At 42.8% G+C, this 24693-nt stretch overlaps 1 long non-coding RNA gene across 6 annotated transcripts in view; it reads left to right on the forward strand.

Annotated features, from left to right (window-relative positions):
* Positions 1–22214, forward strand: part of LOC309528297 — a 58117-nt gene extending 35903 nt beyond the window's left edge. For 4 of the 6 annotated variants that reach the window (XR_014217620.1, XR_014217621.1, XR_014217622.1 and 1 more), the window contains 2 exons: positions 3904–4016; positions 21916–22214. This is a non-coding gene — a long non-coding RNA (uncharacterized lncRNA). Of the gene's footprint in view, positions 1–3903; positions 4017–5375; positions 5483–15756; positions 17489–21915 lie in introns of those variants that run through there. The other 2 variants (XR_014217618.1, XR_014217619.1) reach the window with 2 other exon arrangements.
* The last annotated feature ends 2479 nt before the right edge of the window (positions 22215–24693 follow it).

Below are 24693 nucleotides of genomic sequence, written 5' to 3' on the forward strand. Positions count from 1 at the left end.
TCTCTGAATTTTGCACTGCAGTTCTCCAGACAAGCAATGTGTGCAAGAATGCACACACTAGGGGAGAGATGCACAGAGAAGCATCTGTTAGTGAAAATGATATGCACAATGCACTATATAAGGGAAAACTGATTTGCAAAAATATGCATGCCATGGTAAATTTGCACTAAAACGCTGATGAATTGTCATGAAATGAAAAAAAAGAAAACAGTGACTGATGTGAAAATGTGGACAACTGAATTTAAGACTGGAAAAATGAGAAACCGAGAGAAACAAAAATTTTCAGTTTCACCCATCCCTAGTGGAGACTGATTCTAGGAAGGATATAATTTCCTGAGGCCTATGGAAGGGGCATAGCAAAATGGTAGAACACCTGCTTTGAGTGCAGAATGTCCCAGTTTCATTCCCCAGCATCTCCAGTAGGAGGAGAGATCCCTGCCTGAAACTCTGTAGAGCCTCCGTCAGTCAGTATTCAGGATTTCGTTCACGCCAATCAAACCCCAGCCTTTTCCTAGTCTTCCCACTCAGAGTCACTCAGCATGCAGGAATCACTGCACATACTGTATGGTCCTTCTCAGGGATATCTCTACATCTACATCTGTACCTTGCTATGCAGATGTGACGGAATCTACATTATGGCAAATTATTCACCCTTTTTGGTTTCACTTTAAGTGATAAAGTGCACCAGGCATTTTTATAATCCCATGTAACTTGGAAGACATATTGGGGTGGTAGTGGCAGAGGAGCTGTAAGCAACGTCTACATGGTGCATGTGATCAGTGCCGGATTTACATATAAGCTAAACAAGCTATAGCTTAGGCCCCTCCCTCTTGGGCCCCCCCAAAAAATTAAAGGGAAAAACCTGGATGTACATTTCCAAAATATAAGATAAAAAACAAATAAAATAAAACCTCCATACAGCAACAGTGTTTTGTGTTGTGTAGGCTACTGTGATGTTAATAATGGGCCCCGCCTGCTAGCCTGCTCCCTAAAATATCACTGGTTTCCTCATTTCTATATATAGGGCGCCTATATTCTGCATGTGCAAATGGCTTTAGATACCTATTAGGTCCATAAATTACCATATAGCATATATTCAACCCAAAAAACAGTGGCAATTTGTTGTCGACAAAGGACAGCTGGACATATAAAGGGCCCCATTACCTTCAGTAGCTTAGGGCCTCATCAAACCTAAATCCGGCCCTGCGTGTGATATATACATCAGCGGTGTTACAATGCCCAAATGCAGAATCTGGAATGAGCCATTTCTGACATAGAAGTCTAGATAAGCAAAACAAACAAACAAACAAAACCCCAGTGTATTCCCATCACCATAGCTGAGAGAACAAATTTCCCGAATAAAGATTTTGTAAGTGAAATGGAATGCAGAGTATGGAATCACGCTTTGCTATTGGATAGCCCTTCTGGAGCACGTATGGTCAGCCCTGAGAGCAGGATAAGGGTCAGATCCAGGCCATTGCTCAATTAAAGCCTTTCAGCCTGCTTGTCAGGGCGCCTAGATTTTCTTCTAAAACAATTTCAGACTGTAAGGATTACCATTTTTAGAGATTAGCTGGACTATCTTTTTCATGTGTCAATTAAATGGGGGAAGGAGTAAGGGAAATCCTTCGTTCAGCTCTCTGCCCCTGGCCCCACTTGTTCATGTTGAAGAATTCATGAAGAAGAATGCTGCTATTTTAATGTGTGAATGGTTGGCGGGGGGGGGGGGGAGGGAGGCTAAAGACCTCTATTGATTAAATAATTTGCTTCTTGATATATACGGGTACTGTACCCAGCTCCCTAGCTTTTCAGTTCCAGTCTTTTGAAACCAACATGAGAGGAGATCCCATCATGGTACAAGTCATGTACATTGGTTTCCTGAGGTGCTTCCAGACTGTTGCTATTTGAGAGCTGGGAGATTCAATCAAAATTAGGTTGTGCAATTAAAATTGATTTGGTGCTTGGGAGCAACAAAGCCACTCCCGCCCCCAACTCACTTTTTGTGGTTAGGAAGGCAAAGGACCTTCTTGGTGGTGGCGCCCGTCCTGTGGAACGCCCTCCCATCAGATGTCAAGGAAATAAACAACTACAGTGGTACCTCGGCTTAAGTATTTAATTTGTTCCGGAGGTCCGTTCTTAACCTGAAACTGTTCTTAACCTGAAGCACCACTTTAGCTAATGGGGCCTCTTGCTGCTGCTGCACTGCCAGAGCACGATTTCTGTTCTCAACCTGAAGCAAAGTTCTTAATCCGAGGTAATATTTCTGATATTTCTGCAGAGTCTGTAACCTGAAGCATATGTAACCTGAAGCGTATGTAACCTGAGGTACCACTGTATCTGACTTTTAGAAGACATCTGAAGGCAGCCCTGTTTAGGGAAGTTTTTCATGTTTGATGTTTTATCATGTTTTTAATATTCTGTTGGGAGCCATCCAGAGTGGCTGGGGGAACCCAGCCAGATGGGTGGAATAATGATAATAATAATAATAATAATAATAATAATAATAATAATAATAAATAAATAAAATAAAAATAAAAATAAAATTGCACTTGGAAGTGTAGGGTAATACTTGATACAACATTGTATAATTCCCCCAGTGCAAACAAATAAAAAGGATTGCTCAATAAATAGCCAACACTGTCTAACCTCTGTGCAAACTTTGTGCAAACAAATCAGGACGAATGCTCAGCAAACTTGATTGTTTGCTGCTGAAGGTGTACTCACAATGCACACACCTAATGCCACCTTGGAAGGCCTATGCATTCATTTGCTGCTGGAAGAGCAGGGAAATGGGGACTTAGAGTTGTATCTAACACTGCGTTTTCACTTGGGCTGCAGACTTCAGTTTGCACAACAACAACAAAAATCCCTCTTCTCTTCTCTCCTGCTGTTCCCAACACTTCCTCCAAATTTATTCCAGAAGGTTGGGGGACCCTCCAGAGCTGATTTTGGGGGAGCACAAGGAAAGGAAGGGGTACCGCCATTGGGATAAAACCCTTAGCATTTAGGTTTTACATAGTAAGAAGGTGAATATTAGTTAGCCTGGCCAAGTCCATCATGAAGACTGCCCTAGGCTCCTGTACTGCTCTGGGCTCTTGTGGAATGATGAGTGGTCTGTGAATTTAATACCAGTAGCAATAATAAATAGTGGTACCTCAGGTTAAGTACTTAATTCGTTCCGGAGGTCTGTTCTTAACCTGAAACTGTTTTTAACCTGAAGCAACACTTTAGCTAATGGGGCCTCTTGCTGCCGCCGGGCCGCCGGAGCACAATTTCTGTTCTCATCCTGAAGCAAAGTTCTTAACCTGAGGTACTATTTCTGGGTTAGCGGAGTCTGTAACCTGAAGCGTATGTAACCCGAGGTACCACTTTACACATTCTTGCCCATTGATTTGTGTGTGAGGAATGCTCCTAAATTATCAGCAGTTGGGTGGGCAAATGCTTGGTGCCAAAGCAGGTAGAAATTTCTCAGGAGCCTAGCAACTATCTATTGTGTTACACAATACAGAAAAGGGTTGGATAGGGTCAGTAGATTGGTATCTCCCCCCTCCCCACTTCTCTTACACACCTTGCAGGTAAAACCTGTTTAATAGGACCAAGGAAATGGAAAGATACAGGGTCAAATACCAGCATTTAAAGGCATCAAGGCCAAAGCAGGTATCTCAGCTAGTTGCAGATCGCAAACTCTCTGCATGTGATATTTTGAAATACGGCCACTTTTGTTCAAAATAGTTACCTCATCAGTAAAATAATATGTTTGTTTTTCTCTCTCTCTTCTTAGGTAACTCAAAGGGGTGGAGTAGAGACCCAACCTCACATGTCTGAGAGTAGGCAGAGCTACAAAATACAAGTTTACATCTTTAATTCAGCATTCCTTTTTCTTTTCCTGTTTTTCTTTTTAAGAAAAGAAACCTGACATGGATGCAAAATCGAGGTCTGAATTCCCCAGTGAGAATAATGAGAGGGAATGCTGGGAGAGAAGAATGCAATTGTATTAGGCTCCATCACAATGGGAGGTAAGCCCCGACCATTTATAAAAGGTAAATGCTGGCAGAACACAGGGGTTCTGGAGCACCACACTGCAGGTGTGATTTATGAGTCTAGGGACCGGCTATAAATCAACCCCTTTTGTTTTAAATGGTACTGTTTTGACGCAGTAGATCAATTTACATGCAGGGGGAAAGATGGGAAGGGCGGGGGGAGAGCGCAGTACATTCAACCCAGAGAACATTAGCGAATCATATTTACAATCAGCGGCAAATTTTCACAGCATGTATTCTGTTGAAGCACGGTGTAATGAGTGCTTCGACAATTTCGGGATTGACCTCTACCAGTCCAATCCCATGCATGCTTACTCAAAAGTAAACCCTACTGAGTTCCATGTGGCTTACTCCAAAGGAAATGCATATCGAACTGCAGCTGTAATGAAATTCTGCACATTTCAAAATGGCCTCCCTTCTGGAATCTGCAGGGCAGTTTACGTACTTGGTAGAATCACAGGATAAATATTTTTCCTGTGCCATTTTGGATTGTAGGTCAGGGATTGCATGTTTGAACTAAAACAAAAGACTACAGTGGTACCTTGGATGAAGTACTTAATTTGTTCCGGAGGTCCATTCTTAACCTGAAGCACCACTTTAGCTAATGGGGCCTCCTGCTGCCGCCGCGCCTCTGAAGCATGATTTCTGTTCTCATCCTGAAGCAAAGTTCTTAACCCAAGGTACTATTTCTGGGTTAGCGGAGTCTGTAACCTGAAGCGTCTGTAACCCGAGGTACCACTGTATTTGTAGAGCTAAAACTATCATGTGTGAGAGAAGGCTTTAGACCAGTCTTATCCCCAAAATGATTTTTTTAATGTACATGTCATGGTTATTTTCTCCATTGGGGAGCATTCAAAGCCAGATTCAGAGATGCAAAGTCTCACGCTCACCATTGAATTGTACCAAATATATTAATTTGTGATGAAAAGGTCTAGAGATCCATGACGTGAAGGCAGAGCTGTGGTTGTTGTGTGGCCTCCTCTGTGCCCACTATACTAGCCTGCTGTCCTGTTACCAGTGTGGAAGTAAGATTCAACTGCTAGTCTTGTTGCCCCATAGCATGTCGGGAGAATTCATCAATTTCAGTTTCTCTCAGTTTCTAGTTTTTCTAATTGTATGCTCAGTTCTCCACTTTTCCACATGTGAGTTTTTAAAAATAAAAATGTCCTCATGTACACTCATTAGTATTTTAGAGCAAATTTATCCCAATATATACATTTTCCATGCAATTTGGACCAATATGCATTTTTTTGCAAAGCAATTTCCCCCGATACAATGCATTTCTGTATGTCATTTTCACTAATAAGTGCATTTTATGCACAATTTTCCCTCTAGTATATGCATTTTTGTACAGATAGCTACGTTGGAGAACCGCATTGCAAAACTTGGAAAAGCGCAAATTGTGAAGGATGGCTCTTTTGGTTCAGAAAACGTGAATTAGGCAGGTCTGTATTTAAATGCAAATGGAACCCCATTTCTCACTGATCCCTCTTTTCCCTCCTCAAATCAATGATGCACTTGGTCTCTTTTTGGCTCAGAGCACAGAACCAAATGTTTTGCCTCTGTTATCTTGATTTGCCCACCTAGCTGAGTCAGTAGGCTTTGTGATTTATTTGCATCAAATTATTTTTTTTTGGAGGGGGGACTCACAAAGTTTTGCCGCGACATGCATCACAGGGCCACTGCATGTTTCACCAGGACAACAGGAGAGCTCTAGATAATCACCGTGCCATATTGTCATTTTCTATAAAAGATGCGCTGAATTCTCAGCAGAGGTGGCCTTCCTGTGTGGTTGGTTGGCTCAGTTAAAGGGTGTGCTGGTAGGAGCCTGCTTAGCCAAAAGTTGCAAGCTGTGAATTTCCTAAAAAAACAACCACCACCAACCAAACTCAAACCCCCACATACTGCTAGTTGATGTTGTGATTTCTTTTAGGGTGTCTCTGAACAATTATTAGTATTCTTGTTGTTCGAGTCCTGAAAATGCCATAGATGTGAATGCACAAACCAGGCTATCAAAGCTCCATCAGGTTTGGAGGAGAATACAGAAGCAGATAGAACAAGGTCACAGCAGATTTCCATCGCCATTTAAAGGATCTTAGCTGACAGGCTAAGAAGGGCTCTCTGGCTCAGACCTCGAAGTGTCACTGTTGGCTAGAGCACACCAGCCTCCCCCTGCCTTGTACATTGCTAGTGGTTGGGGACGAAGAGAGTTGGTGATAGGCAGAGATGCCAGCTTTTCCATACGACCGAAGGGGCCCGACGTCCTGGTGCTATGTGTGCAACGTCATACAATACCCTGAGGTCGCACAATGTCCTGACATTGCACACACGAGGTTGTGAGGACCCAAGGGGAGGAGCTGAATGCCCTCTGAATATTAAGGGGGTTTGCCCCCCTAAAAAAAATTTGGGGGCCCAAAGTGCCTTGGCCCCCAGGAACCAGCACCTATGGAACAGGGGTCAGTAAGCTTTTTCAGCAGGGGGCCAGTGCACTGTCCTTCACACCTTGTGGGAGGCTGGACGATATTTTGAAAAAATAATAACTGAATGAATTCCTATGCCCCACAAATAACCCAGAGATGCATTTTGTAGACATGTTATTTCTATGTCCCAGTGTAGTAAAACACGGGTTATTTTCCCCCCTGCATTTTGGGAATTCTTTCTAGCTCCTTTGCTTCTAAAACAGACTATAAGGCCTGTTTATAATCAATCACGCTTCTCTCCCTCTCTTTCACGCACAAGGCTAAAGGTCTGTGCCTGGCACAGACCTTTCTGTATAGCATTCCTTACATACCACACTTTTTCTCTTTAGTTCACCTTTAGTTCACAATGATGTGTAAATCACAATGATGTGTTAATCCTCAATGTATAATTAATTGTGTGAGTTTATATAACAATCTAAACATTAGTAAACACCTTAGTCATAACATTATCAATCTTAGTCATAGGTGGATTAAGAGCTTATATGCCTGTCTAAATACAGCTCTAACATTCTGTCTTTCATGTGCCAAAGATCTATGGAGCTATGTAAGCCCGCCTTACATACAAATGAGCCAATAGGATTTCAGTTTCTTTGTCTTGTATTGAGCCAATCAGCCACTGGCACATTCGTGGCCATGCTGGTTGTAACTTTGAATAAAAGGAGATGCTGTGAGGCTAGAGAAAGAATCTATCTCTCTATCTCTCTCTCTCTCACTTTTCATCTGGCACACACGCAAGCTCTCAGAAAGAAAACATCTCTTGTCTGTCTTTATTCATCTCTACAAACCCCCAAAATCCACATCTGGTGACCCCGACGTGATCCTGAAGAAGGGTAAGTAATCAGATCCCAATAGAGATCCCTTTAGAGCCAAAAGCATTCCTCATACTAATCCGACTGGGAAAAGTCTAAAGCGCTTAATTCGTTAGTATGGGAGGGGATTTAAGTAAGGTGCAAAAGGCTCATGCGAAAGAGCTTCTTTCGTTAGTAAGACAGACAATAGACAAAGTCCAAATTTCTCTAAAAGAGATTGAACAGCTGCTGCAGGAAATAAATCATCAATGTCCTTTTTATCAAGCAGAAGGTGCATTGCAAATTAGAACATGGGAGAAAATCGGCAAAATTTTATTTTCCGAGCCACGTGCTCAAATCAGCTGCCTACTCACATGGCAAAAGTGTGCAACGGCCATTGCGAAATTAGAACAAGCTTCTCTTTCAATTTCTCCATTGCTGGCAACTGCAGAAACCTCCCCCCCGCCATACCCTCTTATTTTGCCTCCTTTGTCTCCTTCATCACCTAGCAGAAATCCCCCTCCCTTTTCTCCTTCCCTTGCTCCTGCGTCGTCTCAGCTTTCTGAGACCCCTCCCCCTCTCCCTGCTGTAAAAGTTGTGGCTCAGCCTGCTGTTTTTTCTGCTGCTGCTCCTTCTCAGTTTACAAATTCCCCCCCAATCCCCCCTCACCCCCCTTTTCTGTCTGAACAAGCAAATCAGCATGTCTTTGTCCCTTCCTCTTTGTCTCTAGACCATGCTACTTTGCCAAAACAATATGGAGCCGTCCGTGCTGGGCTTTTACAGGCTAAGCAAGATGGGCTTTTTTCATTGGAAGAAACAGCTGCATGGGCTGGTGAAATGCCATTAATTTTTCCTCTCACATATCAAAATGCTCCTGGAAGTCAGCAATTACAAGTTTATCATGAAAAATTGCCTTATGCTGTCATGAAAGATCTCAGGAAAGCCATTAGTGATTCAGGTCTTAAATCTTCTTATGTAATGGGAATTATAGAGGGAATTTCTACCTCTTATTCAATGATTCCGATGGACTGGAAAGATCTGATGAGGATGATGTTATCTCCAGCGCAATTTTTAGTTTTTGAAAATGAATTTAAACATGCCGCCATAGCTCTCGCTGATCAAACGCATACAGCTAGCCAGCTTTTCGGCGCTCCTCCATTTGAGACCCTGGCTGCCCAAGCCGTGTTGTCACCTTCACACTTTCAGCGCACTGCAACTTGCGTGCAGCGTGCATTTCGTAAAATTCCTGTCTCAGGACAGCCACTGAGTTCCTTTGTAAATGTTAAACAGCAGAATACAGAGCCATACCATCAATTTGTGGATAGACTGAAGGAATCTATCTGTAGACAGATAGATAATGAAACGGCTCAGAATGAGTTGCTAAAAAAATTGGCTTATGAGAACTCTAACACGGACTGTAAAAAAATGCTGCAATCAATCATAAGCCGTTCAACATATTCCCTTGCAGATTTGATAAAAGCGTGTTCGGAAGTAGGGAGTCAATCTCATACAATGTCTTTGTTTGCCAATGCACTTCAGGCTTCCGTGATACAAACAGGAAACTGTTATAATTGTCATCGTCCAGGTCATTTTGCAAAGCAGTGCAAGGCCCAAGGTGGGACTGCACAGAAGAATAATAATGCAAATACCACGACCAGACCTTCCAAAAAATGTCCAAAGTGTGGGAAAGGATATCATTGGGCAAATCAATGTAGGTCTCAGGGAAACTTCACTGGGCCCAGTCTCTCGGGCCCCAAAGAATAGAGAGATGTCAGCCTTTAGTTTCTGCTGCTGCAAAAGTTACTAAAAATATGCCTTCTGAATTTGCCATTGATTTGATTAATCAAGAGACCAAAAACACTGCATTGCCTGGTGAAATCATAATCATGGCCAGCCAAATGGCAGGTCCACTTCCTCCTAATATCACAGGTTTAATTTTACCTAAATTTTCTGCTGCAAAACAAGGCATTCATGTCATCCCAGGTGCCTTGCCTCCTGACTATGTGGGCACAATTATGGTTCAATTTTGGAGCCATATGCCCATGCAGTTAACAAAGGGTGAATCTTTTGCTCATTTGGTGATGCTGCCTTCACCACCTGATGTTGTTTGTGCTATTGACACTAATCTGCACAAGCTCTCTTTATCTTTTTCCCCTCAGCTTTTAGCTGTGACCCAACGTATTGGAAGAGAGAAACTCCTTCGTAAGTATAAAATCAATGGAAAAATATTAGAGGGTCTAATAGACACTGGTGCGGATGTTTCGGTCATTTCGAGAAATTTTTGGGAACAAATTTGGCCGCTTGAAACTTCTCCTGAAGTGTGGGGCGTGGGAGGTAATCAGGCTTCTTGCAAAAGCGCACAGTGGCTGCCTGTCTCTTTGCCTGATAGCTCTGAAGTTATTGCATATATTCAGCCCTGTGTGCTCAAAATTCATCTTAATTTGTGGGGAAGAGATTTGTTGCAACAATTACAAGCAACGATTCAAATAAATGAGTAAGTTTGTGCTTCCACTTACTTGGAAGTCCACTGATCCTATATGGATTCCGCAATGGCCTCTTACAACAGAGAAATTGATTGCTTTGAGACAATTGGTCGATCAGCAATTATTAGCTGACCATATAGAACCTTCTGTCAGCCCTTTCAATAGCCCAGTTTTCGTAATTAAGAAGAAAAATGGGAAATATAGATTTTTGCACGATCTGAGGTCCATAAATAGTATTATTGAACCCATGGGGCCTTTGCAATGTGGTATGCCTAATCCAAATATGATTCCACATTCATATCAATTGGCTATAATAGATCTGCAGGATTGCTTCTTCTCTATTCCCCTGCATGAAAAGGATCGCAAATTTTTTGCATTTACAATTCCAGAATTAAATAATAGTAGACCATCTAAGAGATATCACTGGAAGGTTCTGCCACAAGGCATGATAAATTCCCCCACTATGTGCCAATATTTTGTGGATAAGGCACTTCAATCCTTTCGTCTTAAGTACCCACATCTTAAGATTCAACATTATACGGACGATATACTTTTTTATTCTCCAGTCCTTCCCCCTAATTGGAAACATGATTTAATAACCAGTTTGTCTTTGTATGGTTTAAAAATTGCTCCAGAGAAGGTTCAGGAATCTCCCCCCTTTCAGTATCTAGGACATAAAATGATAGCTAGTTACTCTATTCCAATAATCCCAGAACTTCATGTTTCAAAAACAATGAAATATGTACAACTGCAACAATTGCTGGGAAACATTAATTGGATAAGGCCTTATTTTAAAATCCCTCTTGAAGTGCTAAGGCCACTGTTTTCAGCCTTAAAAGGCCATCAATCTCCAGGTGAGCAAATCACCTTGAACTCTGATCAACTCAAAACTGTTGCACAGTTGAAAGCACTCATGCGTATTCATTGGGTGGATCGAGCGATTCCTAATGTTATGCCTGATTTGGTCATAATGACGGATTCTGTACAACCTTTTGCTGCAATTATTCAGAAAGGTCCATCAAAAGTTCATATACTAGAATGGCTTTATTTACATCATGCACCAAGAAACACAGTAAACCCTTTAGTGGATCTCCTTGCTCAGCTCATTAGCAAGGGACGACGACGTTGTAAGCATCTTTTTGGTGTTGATTGTAATCAAATTATTGTCCCTATGCCTTTAGAACAATGGGAAACAGCTCTCTCCACGAGCATGGATTTACAGTGTGCGTTCGCTGATTTTGTGGGTCAGGTGGATTGTCATATTCCACCCGATACGCGCCTGCAAATGAGCAAGCAATTCCCTATGTCTTTCTCTTCTATCATTTCCCCTGTTCCTTTGAATGCCCTGACTGTTTTCACTGACGGGGCTCCTTCTAGAGGAGTTGTTGCTTGGCAACAGAATGAGGAGTGGCATAGCCTGTACACTCTCCCACAAAAGTCTGCTCAGCGTTCTGAACTTGCAGCTGCTGTAAAAGCTCTGCATTATTTTTCTTTACAACCAATTAACTTGATTGTTGACAGCTTATATGTTTCAAACGTCATATGTAGAATGCAAGGCAGTTATGTAAGTCCTTTATTAGATGATAACTTGTTGAGTCTTTTCCTGTCTTTGCAACTGCTTCTTTCTAATCGTTCTCACCCACTCTTTGTAGTGCACATTCGCTCTCACCAACCTTTTCCAGGTTTCATTTCAGATGGAAATGCAAAAGCAGATTCTTTGCTAAAGATTTTGCCTGTCTCTCCTATAGAAAGTCATGCTTTTCATCATCAAAATGCAAAAGCCCTTAGCCGCCAATTTCAAATTTCATTGGAAGCGGCAAGAGCTATAATTCAGCAGTGTCCTCAATGCTCCAATCAGATTGGCCATCCCAGCCCTGGGGTTAATCCCCGTGGACTGGAAGCAAATCAATTGTGGCAAATGGATGTAACTCATTTTGCCCCTTTCTCACCCTGGAAGTTTCTGCATGTCTCTGTCGACACATACTCTGGCTACCTTTGGGTTACGCCTCAAAGAGGAGAGCAAGTTAAACATGTTTGTAATCATCTTGTTCGTGCAATGTCAGTTATGGGCAAGCCTCATTCTATAAAAACTGACAATGCCCCAGCGTATTGTGCAAAAGGCTTTGCTAAATTTTGTGAAACTTGGGATATTCATCATCTGTTTGGCATCCCTTATAATTCTCAAGGTCAAGCTATAGTTGAACGCTCTCATCGTACCCTGAAAACTGCACTGATCAGGCAGGAAAAGAAAGCAGGCATTCCAAACTCACTTTCAGAAAAGGAAAGTTGGTTGTCAAGTGTGCTTTTCACTCTTAATCATTTGAATATCTCCATACAGGATCACCAATCTTACACACGTCTTCAAAAGCATTTCCAGCAAAAGGAAATTCTTCCAGCTCCACTGGTGCGCTATAAAATTCTACCCTCCAATGAGTGGAGTGAACCAGTGAAATTGATTACATGGGGTAAGGGTTACGCTGCAGTTTCTACTCCACAGGGTGCTCGGTGGGTTCCTGCACGTTGTATCCGGCTGCACCATGGCGTGGCGACAGGTTCTTCCGGATCCATTGCCTCAATTCAACCACCAACTCCAGATCACCAGCGATGTGACGTCCAGCCCCCCCAGGATTCGTAAGCGGGGACATCGCAATCCCCCAGTGACGTGGGGCCAAATAAAATCGCTCTCTCTACAAGCTGAACAGTATAGGAGAGAACAGCAGCTGGAAGCAAGCCCTACTAACCAGCTTCTATCCCTCATTGCTTGTCTTAATATGAATTCCATGATAATTCTCATTTTCAGTATTTTAATTTTGCCTCTCTCTACTTCAGCTCTTCCTACTGGTGATTCCACATCGTTAAATGTATGGGAATCGTTTGCAAGGACGCTCAATGTCTCAGCATTTTGCCTTACTCAGCAAGTAGCCATTGGTGATATCCTTGGCTCTTGTCTCATTCCAGTTTGCCATGATCCTCATGACATACAAAATGATACTTGGTTTTACACATCCCTACCTCAAAATGATTCACTTCGTACCCTTGGATATAAAGGTTATCATAATTGGGGCACGCAATTGCATAAACGCCCACCTTTAGCTATTGATTTGACAACACCATATGTGGCCTCTTATAATGCTATTTGTGCACGTATGGTCAACTGTACGAAACAAAATTGCATAAAAATGGGCAAAAATAACTTCAATTGCTCTGATTATGTAAACATTTCTTATATATATAAGTACACAGAACTGCCAGCAGGCTGGTTTTGGTCCTGCCCAGGTTACACTTTCAATTACATTCCGGCAAACATTAGTCACGGCACACCTTGCTGTTTAAGCCGTCTGTCTATCATATTGCCTGAGAAACATCATTTCTCTTACTCTAGACATCAGCGTAGTGTTGAATTGTCTGATGACTGTGATGATCTTGTCTCTCTCCCTAGCAGGTCTGAATACATCTCTTTAGCTGTCTCTCTCTTAGGTGTTCCAGGTTTGGCTGTGCGTAATAGCGCAAATATTAATTCTTTAGCTTGCTCTGCAGCAAAATCCCTGAATATTACGTCTAAGGCGCTTCATCTTCTCAACACAGAGCAAGCTGAACTTCGCAACGGTTTATTAAGGTCGAAATCTACTTTGGACTACCTACTCATGGTACATCATTATGGTTGTGAACAATTCGAGGAGATGTGCTGTTTTAACATCACTGACAATTCTAAGGCCGTTCAAAGGCAAATTTCTCATTTGCAAAATCTCACTCATCACATTAAAAAGGATATCGGATTTTCAGGACTCTGGGATTCCTTTTCCTTGTGGTCGACGGCGTGGCTACCTAATCTCAAATGGCTACGCGATGTCTTTTATTATACCATTGTTATTGTATGTATATTAATTTTGTTTTGTTGCTTTCTCCAATGCATTCCTAGCCTTACAAATCTTTTTTCTCGCCTTCTCTCTCCTCCACCACCACCTAGCGCGCTCCTTGCAGCCTATTATGCGAAATGGCAACGCCACCAGTAAGAAAAAACAAAAATAAAAGGGGAGATGTGGGTAGGATTATTTTGAGATTCGTTGGCACACCACTAATCTTGAAGTACTTTTGCCCCATCAAACCTAGCAGTCTTATTTCCGGCATTTGATGGCAAACCACTGATCCGGAAGTATTGTTGCTTTATTCACCTAGTTGCCTTACCTCGCAAAGAAGAAAAAAAAGGAGGAGATGTAGACATGTTATTTCTATGTCCCAGTGTAGTAAAACACGGGTTATTTTCCCCCCTGCATTTTGGGAATTCTTTCTAGCTCCTTTGCTTCTAAAACAGACTATAAGGCCTGTTTATAATCAATCACGCTTCTCTCCCTCTCTTTCACGCACAAGGCTAAAGGTCTGTGCCTGGCACAGACCTTTCTGTATAGCATTCCTTACATACCACACTTTTTCTCTTTAGTTCACCTTTAGTTCACAATGATGTGTAAATCACAATGATGTGTTAATCCTCAATGTATAATTAATTGTGTGAGTTTATATAACAATCTAAACATTAGTAAACACCTTAGTCATAACATTATCAATCTTAGTCATAGGTGGATTAAGAGCTTATATGCCTGTCTAAATACAGCTCTAACATTCTGTCTTTCATGTGCCAAAGATCTATGGAGCTATGTAAGCCCGCCTTACATACAAATGAGCCAATAGGATTTCAGTTTCTTTGTCTTGTATTGAGCCAATCAGCCACTGGCACATTCGTGGCCATGCTGGTTGTAACTTTGAATAAAAGGAGATGCTGTGAGGCTAGAGAAAGAATCTATCTCTCTATCTCTCTCTCTCTCACTTTTCATCTGGCACACACGCAAGCTCTCAGAAAGAAAACATCTCTTGTCTGTCTTTATTCATCTCTACAAACCCCCAAAATCCACAGCATTTTAAATAAAAGCACACATTCTACTCATGTAAAAAAACACCAGGCAGGCCCCACAAATACCCCAGACATGCATTTTAAATAAAAGGACACATTCTACTCATGTAAAAACACGCTGATTCCCGGACCGTACGTGGGCTGGATTTAGAAGGCGATTGCGCCAGCTCTGGCTCCTGGGCTTACCCATGGCCTATGGTGACAGGCCATTTGGAGTAGTGTTGGGGGGAAGCAAGGGTAGCTGCCCCAGGCTTCACACACGTACAAGGCTATCTTCCAAGGCAGTGGGTGGTCAGCGCAGATATAGATCCAGGAGCTGGATTTAATTTCAGTGCTCTGGGTTAATCCCAGTCTCCATTGATTGGACTGCTGTCTTGAGCAGTCAGATCTTATTGACCTGTTGCTTGATCTACAGATTGGTTGAGTAACAAAATGTACAAAGTTAAGACCTACCAACCCTACCCTGTAAATTTTGCTCAATGTATTTGTGTACAGTGTATACCAATCAAAAACAGCTTCTGAACCAAATGAGGAAATACAAATGTTTTAGCATAACAAGAACCTCCTGTCTGTTAGGAGAGGGGCAGATTACCCCCAACCTCTATCCACTTTCTTCAAGCCATTCATAATTTTATAAGTTTCTATCATTTCACCTCATATTTGCCTCTTCTCTAAACTCAAAAGTCCAAAGCGCTGCAACCATTCTTCATCGGGGAGTCACGCCATCCCTTCTGGTTGCCCTTTTCTGAAGCTTTTCCCACTCTACAATATCCGTTTTGAAGTAAGGCGTCCAGAACGGTACACAGTATTCCGTAGATTTGTATAAGGGCACAGTGGCGTAGCGTGGGTTGTCAGCACCCGGGGCAAGGCAAGTAATTTGCGCCTCCTAACCCGTGGATTTGCGCCCCCTAACACTAACCCCCAGATGTTGCACCCGGTGCGGCTGGCCCCCCCTGCACCCCCCATGCTACGCCACTGTAAGGGCATTATGATATTGGCAGTTTTGTTTTTCAATTCCTGACCTAATAATGTCTAGCATGCGATTTGTCTTTTTCACAGCTGCCGTCCACTGGGTCGACGTCTCCATTAAGCTGTTTGCTATGACCCCAAGGTCTTGTTCATGATCAGTCAACGCCAGTTGAGTGTATATGTGAAATTAAGATTTTTGTTGTTGTTGCCCCAACATCACTTTACACTTGTTTACATTGAATTGCATTTGCCACTGTTCTGCTCGTTCACTCAGTTTGGCGGGGTCCTTTAAGAGCTCTTCACAATCCCTTTTTGTTCTAACCACCTTGAACAAGCAAACCTGGCAACCTAGCTGTCTACCCCAAGTGCAAATCATTTATGAACAAGCTCAAAAGCACAGACCCCAATACCGATCCTTAGGGGTCTTTTTAATGACAGAAGAGAGTGCCACTTAACATCCTAATGCAAGTAACACTTTCAGTTGCCAAATACATTTTGACCATACGGTCTTCCTCAGTGGCACATATTGATAGGTAAATTACATCCGTATGGTCGAAATGTATTTGGCAATCGGAGGTGTTGTTTATATGCATTAGGCTGTTAAGATACACAATTATATGTAGCTGAGAGTAAAACTTGCCGTTTCTGAAGATCCTGGATTTTTATTTATTTTATTGTATTTTACTGATTTATGAATTTGTGTACCGCCCTTCACCCATCTCAGGGTGGTTCACAACATAAAAATACGTCCTTAGAAACACAAAATGCATAATAAAAAATAAGAACAAAGCAAACCAATTGAAATATATTTGGAGTCGAGAGTGAATTTCATGCTCTTTATTCAGCTCATAGTGGTGAGGAGGAATGGAAGTTCCCCCAGAATGTCTGCTTTATATACATTATTTACACAATGGGCCCCACGTGATTGGCTAATTCTGGGATTCTCCTGTAGGCCAATCAGGTTGCAGATTCACTTCCACCTGGAGCTGGATTGGGTGGCTCCTGTGGACCAATCAGACTGCTGCATTCTGAATCCTATTGCTCTAAGACCAATCAGGCTTCTGCATTCTGAATCCTATTGCTCTAGGACCAATCAGACTGTTGCATTCTGAATCCTATTGTTCTAGGACCAATCAGACTCTGCATTTTGGATCCTATTCAACTCAGTACATAACACCAATAATCCCACAACACTTTTAAAAGGGTATTGGATGTTAATCAGCCAAAGGCCTGGTTGAAGAGGAATGTTTTCGCCTGGCACCTAAAGTTGTATAATGAAGGCACCAGATGAACTTCCCTGGGGAGAGCATTCCACAAACAGGGAACCACCACAGAAAAGACCCGTTCTTATGTTGCCACCTTCTGGACCCCTCATGGATGAGGCACACGGAGAAGGGCCTCAGATGATGATCTCACAGGTCCCCCACCTCTGCTGAGGGGAAATGGTGCTGAAAGCCTAAAGCTTAGCAGCAAGTGATCTGACCACGACAAGGGGCTGATCCCCCACTTTCAGATCACGCTGTTCCCACCCAGCTGAGAAAACAAAGTCCAGAGTATGACCTGCCACATATTGTTTTGGAAAATGCAAATTATGCATGTCTGCCTTTAAATGCAAATTGAGTAGATGGTAACCCACATTCCTACTTCCAGGTGCATTTTCCTGGCCCTTTCCTGATCTTTTGATCCGATAAGCAGGATTTTTCTTTTTGCACAGGACTGCGAAATCCACTATAATTGTACAACCTGAATTTGTCGCCATGTGATTGAATCCCAAGCAAAAATAGTGGTGGCCTAGAAGTATCCTTAGTTTTTGACCGTCTTAAAAGGTCCCATTGGGTTCAATGATGCTTAGTTCTAGATACATGACTGCAGTCTTAGATGGTATTCCAAAAAATCTCTCTCTCTCTCTCTCTCTCTCTCTCTCTCTCTCTCTCTCTCTTTCTCCCTCTCTCTCTCTCTGTTTGTGTGTTTGTTCATGCTTAAATAAATCCAGACTTTTCTTAGCAACTTAGTAATGTTATTGCATATATACTTTAGTTCACCAACAAGAAGGGGTAAATGTCCTCTGACATGTTGTAGGCACTTTTAAGATACTGGACTTGGAACATACTAAACACTCCAATTCAAAAAGTTGATTGCCAAGAATTGAGAAGCATCAAAAATGCTACAGTCGAAGCATACGCTGAAACACAGCCCAATATATTGAAATAGTTGATCTCTCCACAATGCTACTTGCTCACAAATAGTCCAGTTGGTGGTAAGATGTGTACTTGCTTCATACAGCCAAAAGTAAGGGGAAATCCATCTGCTTGTATTTGAAATCAGCTCTCTAACCTGCTGTTGGTCAAACCCCACCCAGATGGTGCTACTCAGACGTATGCGCTCAAAAGATAATCTACGTTAAAGTTGTGGGTGTCTATTTTTATTTTTCATCTTGGTTAAATACCATGCAGCCAACGTACCCAACCTGCTCTACTCAGAAATCGTGACCAAAAAAAGAAAGGAAGAAAGAGAGATTAACTGGGAGTGGTGGAAACCATGCCTTTCTACAGCTAAACATATACATTGGTACCTCGGGTTAAGAACTTAATTCCTTCTGGAGGTCCGTTCTTAACCTGAAACTGTTCTTAATCTGAAGCACCACTTTAGCTCTTTAGCTAATGGGGCCTCCCACTGCCACTGCACCGTTTCTGTTCTCATCCTGAAACAAAGTTCTTAACCCAAGGTACTATTTCTGGGTTAGCGGAGTCTGTAACCTGAAGCGTATGCAACCTGAGGTACCACTGTACTATATGGTGAGAGCAGGGGGGTGGAATCTGTAGCCCTTCAGACTCCCATTGGTTTTGCAGATGGGTTGTAGCTTAGCGGTAGCACATTTGCCTTGTATTCAGAAGGTCTCGGGTTCAATTTCTGGCGTTTCCATGTAGGGCCGGGAGAGACTCCTGCCTGGAACCCGGGAGAGTGTAGACAATACTGGATTAAATGGACCAGCAGCCTCACTTGGTATAAGGCAACTTCCTGGCCCCAGCCAGCCGTCCCAATGGGAAGGGACATAGGGGCCAAGGTCCCTTCGGTTCCCTGAATAAAATATTTGAGGGGACTGGGCCCCCCAAGTTGATGGGCATTGCCATTCAAATGGTGTGCATGCACTGCATCATGTGATCAATTATGCAGGGCAGGGCTTACCTAGGCACCCCCAATTATTTTTATTTAAGTTGGCACCCCTGGGAAGGCTTAATGAAAGTTGTGGTCTGGGTAGGGATGCCATATTCCCCAAAGTGAAAATCCAGACAAAGTTGTTGAGCTGGCAGCCACAGGTTTCCTCATCCCTGAAGTAGAGGATTCGAGCATCTCCCTGCCCTGAAAACAATGAGGAAAAATGCTCACAACGAAAAATGATAAAACTATTTATCAACGTTTGATCAATAAAATGCTAAGTAAAATCAATAGGTTTAAGCAATGACAAAAAAAGCTTTAGAATTCATTCTGTGCTCACTTATCGGGGAATAACAGTACAACCTTTTAAAGGTAAGTACTAGTTTATATATGTTTACTCAGAAGTAAGTCCTGTTTTAGTCAATCTAGCTCACTCCCAGGTAAGTGTGCGTTGCAACCTGTCACATTGGCAGGACTTCCCTCCAAGTAAAAGATTCATCACACCGGCCTGCAGATGGACAAATATTGCACCCAGAGCGAAGTAAATAAACTTCATTGCACATAGCCAAAGGCGTTTGCAAAAAAAAAGAAGTATGTTCATACACACATAGTGGGGGAGGTGATTTTTTTCATGCAATCCAGGGCAGGCTGACGCAGATATGTGCCATCTAAATTATGAATTAAGCACGGGCCTTGATACTACACATAAATTATTGGCATGATTACACTGAAAGCCTTTGCAAGAACACACTGATATTTAAAAAGCAAAAGTCAAATCTCTCCCCCCCCTCCCCTTCCTCCTGTAGTTTATGGTGCCAAAATGCTGCCACTAACTTGTACCGTTTACCTTTAAGAGAAGAGGTTTCTGCAGCGGGCATTTAGCTAGATCTGTACACCTACACGCTGCAGATGGTTTAGTTTTATAAGAGATGAAACTGCATTTGGTGGAACTGATTAAATATAAAAACACCACCATCTGCCATTTATTCTAATATAAAATGGTTTGGGCAGATGCTGACATCTTTCTAGATGATTGATTCATCTCTGACAAGTGAAGATTCTCAGAGGACTCCAGCTGCCCACTGCTCACACAATACCCGTTTTACAAGACGGAACGCCAATCAGAGCTGTTTGATTTGGATGGAGCAGGTGAATGAAGGGCACTTTAATAAACCAGCAGTGTCTGGGCTGCTCTCTCTCTCTGTGCGTTTTCCCCCCTCCTTCACTCCTGGCCCACATTTCACTGGGACGCTGTTTTACACAAATAGTACTAAAGCACAGCTATCCCAGCACAGCGATTATGGCAAAAAGAGCCAAGTTTTGGCACAGGCTGCTCCACTTTCCTCCTCTGCGTGGAAAATCGTCAGATTCCTTCTACATAGGCAGCTCGCTTTTAACGTTACATTTCAAAAAAAAAAAAATAAAAAAAAAATGGGTGAGTGTTAAGTTTACATCAGGTTTCTGTTTAAAAAGCCTGCCTCGTTATTTATTAAGTATGACACTGGTGGCTTTGTAATAACTTGAGTAACAGATGTAGGCATTCTTTGTTTTAATAAGATCTGGGTGCTCTTGACTGCTGCTTGATGCATGGGCCTCAGTACTGCACACTTGTATTCTCCACCCCCGTCATTCAGCCGGGACACTGAGATCCAGCACCGAGGGCCTTCTGGCAGTTCCCTCACTGTGAGAAGTGAAGCTACAGGGAACCAGGCAGAGGGCCTTCTCGGTAGTGGCACCCACCCTCTGGAACGCCCTCCCATCAGATGTCAAGGAGATGAGCAACTCTATAGCCTTCAGAAGACATCTGAAGGCAGTCCTGTATAGGGAAGCCTTTTAAGGTTTCATGTTTTACAGTGGTACCTTGGGTTACAGATGCTTCAGGTTACAGATGCTTCAGATTACAGATCTGCTAACCCAGAAATAGTACCTCAGGTGAAGAACTTTGCTTCAGGATGAGAACAGAAATCATGTGGCGGCGGCGCGGCGACAGCAGCAGCAGGAGGAGGCCCCATTAGCTAAAGTGGTACCTCAGGTTAAGAACAGTTTCAAGTTAAGAACGGACCTCCAGAACGAATTAAGTTCTTAACCCAAGATACCACTGTATTATGTTTTTATATATGCTGGAAGCTACCCAGAGTGGCGGGGACAACCTAGTCAGATGGATGGGATACAAATTTATCATCATCATTCTCATGTTTCTTGAGTTATTAACAGAGCCCTAGAAAAACTCACCCCAATTCTCGCACTATTTATTAATTTTATCCATCTATATCCAGCCTTTGCTTTGAGGATCTCAAGGTACATGCCTCCCTTTTATTCTCACCACAACCCTGTCAAGGTGGGTAAAGGAAAGAGATAGTGACTGGGCCCATATCACCAGAGAGCAGGGTTGGGGAAGAAATTGGATTCAGTTTGCATTCCAAGGCAAACTTGCCTTATTTCCTCTTTTTTGAAACAAGACATAAACCAAAACAGACATCCTTCAGAATTTGCAGTTCTCCAAATTCTGCAATGCAGATCTCCAGACAAGTAACATGTAAAAAATAAATAAAAGCATATACGCTCGGGTGAAATGTGTGTAAAAAATGTAAATATTTGGAGAAAAATTGCAAAAACATGGGTATTAGGCAAAATTGCATTTGTGCATATTTGTAGAAAGTCACGCTAGCATGCTGATGGATTCTTATGCAGACGGTCTTTTTTTTAAAAAAAGAAGAAGCTGCAAATTGATGTGGAAGTGTAGAAAACCGAACTTAAGATTTGAACGAAAAACCAAAGCGACAAGATTTGCACAACCCTACCAGAGAGCTTTATGCCTAAGTGGAAACTGGAAGCTAGCTCTTGCCAGTCCTAACCCAACACTAATGTGGTGTGATGGGTTATTCTCATTTAATCCAGAAGTTTGTGTTGATGGTGAATATACAAACAATTAAAGGGTGATATTGCTGTCAGTACCTTGCATTGAAGCTAAGGTACTTTCAGCTTTTACAGACGCTAAGTTTACAGAAGCTAAGGTGCAATCAGCTTTTACAGACAAAAACTTACCATGGGATGATCATGAAATTAATTTTTACATACTTTTTATTTTCACAGAATCATAGAGTCGTAGAACTGTAGAGCTGGAAGGATTTGTTCCTGCAGATGTAGTGGAACAAAAAACAACAACAACTTCTCAAAACACACACTTGACACTTTTTAAAGGAGTCCTTTCACACGTCACAACATGGGAATGTGGCGCAAATTATTTTTTATTTTCTTTATTAAATGTCTATACCGCCCTTCATCCAAGGATCACAGGGCGGTTCATAATATACCGTATTTTTTGCTCTATAAGACTCACCTTTTCCCTCCTAAAAAGTAAGGGGAAATGTGTGTGCGTCTTATGGAGCGAATGCAGGCTGCGCAGCTCTCCCAGAAGTCAGAACAGCAAGAGGGATTCTGCTTTCACTGCGCAGCGATCCCTCTTGCTGTTCTGGCTTCTGAGAATCATAATATTTTTTTCCTCTTGTATTCCTCCTCCAAAAACTAGGTGCGTCTTGTGGTCTGGTGCATCTTATAGAGTGAAAAATACGGTAAAATGAATCAGCTGAACCAATCTGGTTCCTGCCTGTGTGTTTGCACTGCCTCACGCCTTGTCCTCATGGTAAGCAGCAACAATTCACCCGCCAGGAGGTCAGGTAAGTGCCTCTGTCCCACCATCCTCTCTGCTGCTAGCTGTGGTGTCATCCCAGAAATTCTGTTGCTTGTTACACTGTAGTAGTTTTGACACGGCTGGTGGTACCTAAAATGTTTTGCTGTAGATGAGTTCCCCAAATCAACCATGAATGCAAAAAGAACCACAGTGCCGTAAAACAAACGGCAAGAGCCATACTAAGAAATTGCATTTTCCTGTAGCAGTGCCACTGTAAATTCTTTTATCAGTTCCCCTGTTAATTAGAATTGCTATGTGTTGTCTAACAATAGAAGATTTCATTATGCCTTCTTCAGTAATTATATATTTTAACTATAAAGTATAGCCTATAAATATCAGACAAAAACAAGCACCACCACCTTCTTTGGGTACAGTTAAGGTTGTAAATAGACATCCCTTTAGAACAAAACTACACGGTGTGAAAAACTGAAGCCAGCTACCAGCTTTGGATACTGAGGTGAAATTTAAAAGTTATCCTTACTACATTGTGATGTGCTGGTATAGGAAATGAGCTGTAATGTTGGTTGACACATGTTTTGTTTGCCCTAGGTGAGTCTTCTGTAATGTACTTTCCTTCCCTGTTGTTGGTGACTTTCTTTAGAAAACCCCCTGGGATAGATACCACATCAACAATAGTTAACAATAAAATGGAAGTCAAGACTTCTGTTTCTGCAGAGCAGAGGTATGGTCCAGATGTTGTTGGACTCCAACTCCCATCAGCCTCAGTCTGCATGACCATTGGTCATGGACAGAGACAATGGTAATTGTTGTCCAACGACATCCAGAGGGTTCCATATTGGTTACCCTGGCCGTAGTGTCTGCCCTTTACAAATATGGCCACTCGGTTCTGGCAGAGTCCCTCTGTGCCAGTACCTTGACTGAAACCACAGAGAAGAAGAAAGCTAGACTGTCTCCACATTACCAGCAGTGGAGGAAGCCGCTCGGGTGCCTGGGGCGGCGCGCTCAGGGGCAGGGCAAGCCACCTATAGGGCTGGGGCCTCTTTCCACTCAGCCGGCCTCCTCCCACTCAGTCGCCCTACAGCTGGGGGGAGGCATGGAGCCTGTGAGCACCCAAGCCACTGTGTCTCTCCCAGGAGAGATGCGTGGCTCGGGTGCTCTGCAGGCCCTGTGGTGAGTGCTGCCTGGCATTTTGTCACCCCCCTCAGTGGTGACACCCGGGGCGGACCGCAGCCACCACACCCCTTCCTCCGCCCCTGCACTTTACTGGCCATCTGTGTGCTGCGTATTCTGTTCTGATGGAGAAATATCTTTCTCCTGAACATAGGTGCCAACTCCCTGGGGGTTCTGGGTGCCTGAGCAGCCACAAAATTCCCCATGAAGGGGCTGGGCACCCACAAATTTTGGTGCCAGGGCCATCCATGGTGTGTGGCACCCACAGCCCCAGGCACTCACGGTTGCAGGGCCACGCTGGCACTCCTGCTCCTGAAAGTTTCTCCTCATAAACTTAAGGTAAATATTGCAATTACTATGTGAGCAAGATGGCAAACTGAGCGATCATGAAATTACTGGGCTTGATTCCAGAGGTGAAAAGCAAGAGAATGTCACCTGCACATGATATACAATGCCAATGAGGAAAGACATCACACGAGAACTCCCCACATCATGAGGTGAGTGTAATGTTAACGCTAAGCCTGAGAGAATACCGATATCAGGTCTAGGCCAAAGCCTTGTAGAAACATAATTTGTGGGTTTGGATTAGGTTCACAATAGTGCCGTAAAGTGGGCCTTGTGACTGGAAGAAGTCTCCTAGATAGGAACACTGGAAGCTGCCATAGACTGGACTACTGGTCCATTTAGTTCAGCATTGTCTACTGTGACTCTTAGCAGTTTTCCAGGATTTCAGATGGGGAGTCCCTCCTAGCTCTGCTTTGGAGATGCCTGAGATTGACCTTCTGCATGCAGAGCAGATGCTATTTCACTGAGCTGCAGCCTTAAAGACAGGCAACCACTGTGACCACTACAATTTGAGGTGCTATAGTTGTTTCCTGCTCCATTTCCTGTTCCATTTGTCCGCTCAGCAGGTGGGGAAAGAACTGGAGGATGTGCAACAGCTTTGCATTTTCATACGCACACACACACACAATTTTTTATTAAATTTTCTGTTTCACACTTTAGAATATTAAACCTTAAAATGTCAGTGACTTCCCTCCTCTCTTTCC

This window comes from Podarcis vaucheri (genome assembly GCF_965113315.1).
Source record: "Podarcis vaucheri genome assembly, chromosome: 3".
NCBI classification, from domain to species: Eukaryota; Metazoa; Chordata; class Lepidosauria; order Squamata; family Lacertidae; genus Podarcis; species Podarcis vaucheri.